Here is a 7,113-nt window from a genome sequence, read left to right as displayed (position 1 = left end):
GAACAAAGAGTGGCTGAGGAAATTCATTCAATTGCAAATGTTAGCATGGTATTCCATCATGACCAAGAATCTGACAGAAAAGATATGATTTGCCAAACAATTATGAAATTGCCATGATTTTCCAGAATGACGACGGAGAACCCCCTTTCCATAGGGATATAAGAATTTATGCAAGATCCCAAGGCTTTGAAAATATAAGTATTTTGAATGCTAACTTAGATCCCATGACATATGTTGTGTTTTATTCATGTAGTGAACTGGGTTGGCATGAAGCTTTGCAACTTCCTGGATATGAGAATTTTTTTTTTTTTTTTTTTTTAATTTTTGAAGACTCCATGTTACAATTCAAAGTTGCTCAAACAGCATTTCATCAAAATGAATTTAATTCAATTTTATGTGGAGGACAATTGACTCAACAGTGGACTGTATATTCACAATTACAAGTTGAGGCAAACAATTTAAATTACCTTAGGCAACAGCAAGGAAAGCTTAGAGTAGCACAATACAGTGGTCTTATGGACTTCTTAACAGAAACTGCTGAAACCTCTGGTATGCAAGTAAGAAATACTGTCATTTTACCATCATCATTCCAAGGAGGACCAAGAAATATGCGAGAATGAGATCATGGTACTATGGCAATAGTGAGCAAATATGGACACTCAGATCTATTTATTACATTCACTGCAAATCCAAAATGGCCTGCTATTCAAGAAAATTTGTTTCTGGGACAAAATCCCTCAGACTTAGGTGCAAGAGTATTCCAAATTAAGCTGGTAACTTTACTGGATGATGTTATAAAACAAACTCCATCCTTCCAGTTGGCAACAGCTGAAGGTGCCAGGATGCCCACATCAGGGAAGTCAACCAGCAGCTCTAGAGATGGTGTCTTCAGGAGGGATTCGGATTCTACAACCACGACCAACACTTCCAGGAAGAAGGCTTACTAGGATGGGATGATCTTCATCTCTCTCCTAGAGGCAAGCATCTGTTCTCCCGCAGGTTGGCTGATCTCGGAAGAGCTTTAAGCTAGGTTCAACAGGGGACGGGGAACTGGTGGTTGATGAGAACCTAAGGTTGGAAAGCCACAATCAAGGCACCTTACCTAACCAGGTAAGCACTAAGGGGAACACATGCTATCAAGGCAAAGGGACACCAAGAGCACCCACTGGGGGGCCAAAATGTCTTTACACAAATGTCAGGAGTATGGGGAACAAACAGGAGGAGCTCACACTCCTACTTGCTAGCACACAGTATGACCTAGTCGGCTTAACTGAAACATGGTGAGATTCTATGCATGACTGGTGGTGGGTATTGAGGGATACAGGTTGTATAGACAAGATAGAGTGGGGAGAAAAGGCGGGGGTGTAGCTCTCTATGTTAAGGACAAGTACACATCTTCTGTCATCAAGGCAGGAGTGGAGGAAGGGGAATACGGAGGCATTGTGCGTCAGGATCCAGGGAAAAAGGACTTGGTAGTGGGGGTCTACTACAGACTTCTTCACCAGGATGATGAGCTAGATGAAGTATTTTCTAAGCAGCTCTCAGATGCCATACAGGCGAGGGAGGCAGTGGTCATGGGGGCCCTAAATTACCCGGACATCTGCTGGGAGGAACAGGCGGGCAAAATAAGCTGCTCATGGAGGTTCTTACATTGTGTGCAGGACCTCCACCTAATCCAGATGGTGTCTAGTCCCACCAGAGGTAGCGCCTTGCTGGACCTGGTCTTACCAACAGGGGATGATCTCGTGGGGGGACCTGCGAGTATACAGTAACCTGGGTGATAGTGACCATCACTTGGTAGAGTTCACTATCCAGTGAACAGTGAGAAAAATATCCAGTGATTCTAAACTTTTAGACTTCAGAAGGGCCAACTTTAGTAAACTTAGAAACCTAGTTAGTAAGGCGGTGGAACTCAAGAGCATTGAGCTAATGGGGGTCCAAGAGGGTTGGAAGTTTCTCATGGGAGTGATCCTTGGGGCACAAAAGGAGTCTATCCCCTTACTCAGGAAAGGGGATAAGGGGATTAAAAAGCTCCCTTGGATAAACAGGGAGCTCTAGGAAAGACTGGGCAAAGAAAGAGATTTATAGGCAGTGGAAGCAGGGGGCAGCCACCAAGGAGGCATACACCACCCTGGCATGCTATTGCAGGGAGTCAGTTAGGCAGGCCAAGGCAGGACTGGAGCTTAGCTTAGGCTGGCTACAACAATTAAGGACAATAAAATGTCCTTCTACAGATACATAGTGAGCAAAAGGAAAGCGCAGAGTAACATAGGGCCCCTGCAGGATAAATCAGGTCAGTTGGTGGTTGACACAGAGAAAAAGGCAGAACTTTTAATGAGTTCTCTGCTTTCTAAGTACTGACTAAGACAATTCCCCCACCTTGAGCATAGACAGATGTCCAAAAGGCACCAAACCACCACTGGTCAATGCTGGGGCCAGGACTGGAAGGGTCAAAGGACCAGGGCCCCACTGCAAGGAACATCCAAGAGCTGAGGGCCTGGGGTTCTGACTGGCCTGGAGGTGGGTCCAGACTCGATATAAGTCCTTACCTTTCACCGGGGTGATTGTGGACAGGTTGTTCTCAGTCTGGAAGGAGGTGGGCACCTGTTTATATGGGCAGCCCTGAATCTAAAATGGCTGCCCTAATCAGGCACCTGCCAGCTGCTGCCTTCTGGCCCCTTAAAGTGGCAGGCACAAACAGTGCCCTGCCACAGGTTCCTATATTATACCCACACTATTTTTGGATACATCTCACCCCCATTACCAATAAAAGTATACTTTTACTTTCATTAGCAGTCTCTGCCTTGCAACACAGGCACAAAGCAAACACACAACACTGTTTTGCACAAACACCTCAACACTCTTTGCAATCTCTTGGCTTTACTTGTGTTACAAACATTCACAGTTTCTAGCACAGAACTTAGTCTTCTCTGCTACTGACTTCTTATTGGACCAGCGATATAAGTTGTTTTACTTAACCCAATCAGACCACAGCATGACCTCTGGCACTCTGAAATCAGGACATAACTTTTTCTTAAAGCAACTACATCTTTTCCCTGCTCTAGAGCAAACGTTCCTAAAATTTCGTTCTTACTCTTTCCTCCTACCTGCTCTAGCATTCAAACTCTGTTAATCTCTTATTCCCTCCTCTCTTTCTAAAGTGTTTACTTTCTAAACACTTTCCACATCTCTTTCTATAACAGCTGCCTCACAGCCTGTTTTTCCCCCTTCCCTCTATCTTTTTCCTTTCCCTCTTTCTATCACAGCTCTTTGATTTCTGAATCTCTCTTTGTAAGGAAACAAACCTTGAATGAGCGAACCATGCAACTTTCCTAGTGAAATTTTCTTTAACTCCCCCACATAGGGTTATAACAATACAGGCACCAGCTGTGGGGGGCAGTTTCAATCATAATGGTTTTCAACCAGTACCGACCCAGCTCCTTTCAAGAACTGGATCTTCCTTATGTCCCAAATCTGGCAGAAAAGAGGGGAACTCAGAGAATCAGGTTGCTACCCTTTCTACTCAGGTCTAAATACTGGGCTATACTAGCTCTTTGCAGCAAACAAAAACCAGTGTCTTGCACTAAACACTAGCTTACAACCAGCAATAAACTCAAAACTCAAAATCTCAGAAACCTCAAAGCTCAAGACACAAAATCTCAAAAGCCTCAAGACAAAACAATCTTACAAGCATTTCTGCTGGAGAGGACCTGCCTCCTCCTTTTTTACCCACTTAGCTCTATGATCACTTATGCCTGGTTTGGGGGTCTTCTGTCTGAACATACTGGTTCCTGGACTTCTGTGCCCTACAACCAGAACAACAACAACAACAACAATAACAACAACCACAATTATAACAACAAAGGAAGTGCTTTGGGTACTCAAGCCCCTGTCCTGCAGGAGTTCTCCTTAACAATGCTGATCCTTCACTGGGTATGCCCAGCCTTCACTGGGGCAAGTTCTGTAATGCCAACCCTTCACCGGGTATGCCCATCCCTCTCTGGGGCAAGTGCTGTAATGCTGACTCTTCACCGGGTATGCCCTTCCCTCTCTGGGGTGAATTCTGTAATGCTGACCCTTCACCGGGTATGCCCACCCCTCACTGGGGCAAGTTCTGTAATCACAATAACAGTAACAGTGTTGGAATTCCTACAGTAACAGCAATACTTCAAATACAACACAAACACACACAGAGAATACACAAGTACACTAGCTCACCTAACCCACACTTCTCACTCATGCTCACTCACACTAACACCTGCAATATGCCCGCATTCTCCACCATAAAATGTTGCCCTGTGGGGTCAGGCCAGCTCTCAGGATCTCAATATTGCACTGTTAGACAGGAGAGTGTGACACAATTGCATATATACAAACACACAAATCAATTAGGTGCATACACACATACACTATCAACTAAGGCACATACACATCCAAACTAGCCTAGGCACATGCATACCTGTCACCAATTCAAGCACATAGACTATACACCCCAAAAGTTAGACAAAAAACAATTGTCCATACCCACACACTCAGTGCACATACACAGATCACTAATTCGTATATCATGTACACAATGACATATATATATATACACGCACACACTCACCAGTTCACACATATACAACCCACCTACACATACACAGAGGTAAGTTCCTAACTTGGATGGTACGGTATGTATGTGTGTGCTTGGGGTACCTGGGATACTTGGAGGAAGGTTAAGGTGAGAGAGTTAAAGGTAGGGAGTGAAAGTTGCCAGAACTGGGATTAGAAACTGGCTGAGGAACTGAGGGTTGGGTTAACTTAAGATCAAGTGGCCCCAGGTTACTCGAGGTCACTGGTGCAAGGGAAAAAGCCTGGTGGCAAGGAGAAGACAGTCAGAAAAGAAACTGAGGCAGAAACCTGGGAGCTCAGGGAAAAAGGCAGTGAGGACAAGGCAATAACAGTTGCAGAGATCAGGAGAAAAGGCAGTGGAGACAAAGCAAGAGATCTGGGGAAAAGACCATGGGGATAAAATAGTGGCAAAGAAACAGGGGGTTTGCAGGCAGAGAGGAGCTCAGGACAGGTGTTGGAGGTGGCGGTGAGCAAGAAGCAGGAGAGGGAGAAATGAGACAGAAGTTAGAGGGGTGAGGAGCAGAGATTGGAGCAGGGCCAGAACCGTGGCAAAGCAAAACCCATCTCAGGGGTTCAAATAACAGGTCTATTAAACACACTACACAGCCCCATGAAGTTACTGGTTCACACACACGTGCACACACATACAAGCACTCACAATGGCAGCAGGAGAAAGAGACTCAGTGGAAGGGTTGGAGTCCAGGTAGGGAAGAGTAGCAGAGTCCAAGTCCTTGGTTGAAGAGGGTGTAGGAGGTGATAGCTACCTATCTAGGCTGGAGAAGGGTCCTTGTCCAGTAGGTGTTGTCCAGAGGAGGATCGCCAGCAGGGCGTCCAGGTGGATAGGTGGTGTGGCATGGTGCTGGTTCAGATGAAGAGGGCATCCCAAGGAGTCAGTCTTCACTACCCCTTTTTATGGGGCAGACTACCTCTAATCTCCTATGGGGAGGGCCTGTCCAGGCAATGTCAGTCCTGTTCCAGAGGGTTCCAGGTGTTCTTACTGAGCATGTGCAGCCTTGGCACAATGGTGGGTTTCCTCATCTTTTGTTTCTTGAATGCTGAGGGTGGTTCCAATGGCTGGATCATTGGTCCCTGTATTGGTGTTGATGGTTCGGTTATTCAGAGGGAGCTATTTTTAGACCTACTGCCATTGTCTCTCAAGTACCCACATTCATCCCCATTCATTCAGGAACCAAGTTACATAGGAGGGGTAGGTATGAGTTATAGGTCAGGGGACACAAGTTGGAGGTTTGACATTACAAGATGGCAACTTGACATACTTATGCTAATTTACATATGTAGGCCTAAAACAGTAATCACACAATATAAAAGCAGTAAAAAATAATCAATACAAACATAATAATTATCACTTATAAAACAGTGGATATCTGTATCAAAATAGCAGGGCACTTATTTGCAAAGAGGGGAGAGAAAAATAAAACTTACTACCTAAAATAAAATGTTAAAGCTTATCCTACATCTTAGCTTACTTATACTTATCTACAGGGAATAGAGAGGGAGAGAAAAAGTCAGAAATGGTTGGGGAAGGGGAGGGAATGCATTTTAAAAGAAAAAAAAAAGAAGAAAAACTGGGGATTTTGCTACACCAGATGACGGAGAAACTGGTCTGGGGAATACGTCATTAAGGGTCAGTGGGGCCACAGACACTGGGGTCGTGAGTGGGGGTGGGCTGAGACCCCTCCCTTCTTCTTTGTTGCAGTTAATTGTTTCCATTCCTTTGATTTTCCCTGAGCCCTAGGGCAGGAAAAAGCCTGAGAGACATTCTCACAAGACTGAGTGAGCCAGGGCAGTGTTGAGGATGGCAGCCCAGCAGAAAGGGCCAAGCATATCACCAGGGACCATCCTACATCCCGAAGGTAACTAGGCAGGGAAAGAACACCAGGAGCCAAGTAGGCAGGGAGGAGCCAGGAGGTAACATTGGAGGAAGAGCTGGTCGACCATCCTGAGAGGCTGGCACATGGCTGGGGTTTAGGGGAGGCAGAGCCCCAAGCATCCCCACTAGGAGTAACACCCAACCTGTAAGGAACAACCAGAGGGAGCCCCACCACTGAACGGAAGATCCAAGTCATAACAGGTGAGTGTCGGGGTTTCCCTTGGGGAGAACACGACTTGGCGTTGAGGTTACAGGAGCAGAATCCATGGCTGGTCCTGGGTGCATGCTCCAAGGTGGCCAGGAAACAGCTACACGAAACCAGGCAGGTACAGGTACCCTTTATATAAAAGAAGCCAAACACGTACCATCCAAGTAGGCAAAGACACAGCAGACAGTCGTTATGTCATTCCATACAATAAATATGTTTTGTTACAATAGAACACTCATATCAATGCTGAAGTTTCCACATAGATTAAATCCATCAAATATATCTTTAAATATATTTAAAAAGGATACGACTGTGCCAATATTAAAATAGTAAACAATCAATAACTACAACATGACAGATAGCCAATTACCTTGATGCACGGTATGTGACATCACCAGAG

General features: G+C 45.3%; 1 long non-coding RNA gene across 1 annotated transcript; it reads right to left on the bottom strand.

Moving 5' to 3' along the window:
* Positions 1 to 297: 297 nt before the first annotated feature.
* Positions 298 to 2,812, bottom strand: LOC132249160 (uncharacterized). The gene is made up of 2 exons (XR_009460568.1): positions 2,550 to 2,812; positions 298 to 1,068 (listed from the first exon to the last, which is right to left on the bottom strand). It is a non-coding gene; the product is annotated as an uncharacterized LOC132249160 (long non-coding RNA).
* Between the last annotated feature and the right edge of the window lie 4,301 nt (positions 2,813 to 7,113).

Source organism: Alligator mississippiensis, chromosome 3, assembly GCF_030867095.1.
Source record: "Alligator mississippiensis isolate rAllMis1 chromosome 3, rAllMis1, whole genome shotgun sequence".
In the NCBI taxonomy this organism is placed as follows: domain Eukaryota; kingdom Metazoa; phylum Chordata; order Crocodylia; family Alligatoridae; genus Alligator; species Alligator mississippiensis.
The sequence above is the reverse complement of the archived record's forward strand: the minus strand, read 5'-3'. Positions and strand labels throughout refer to the sequence as shown.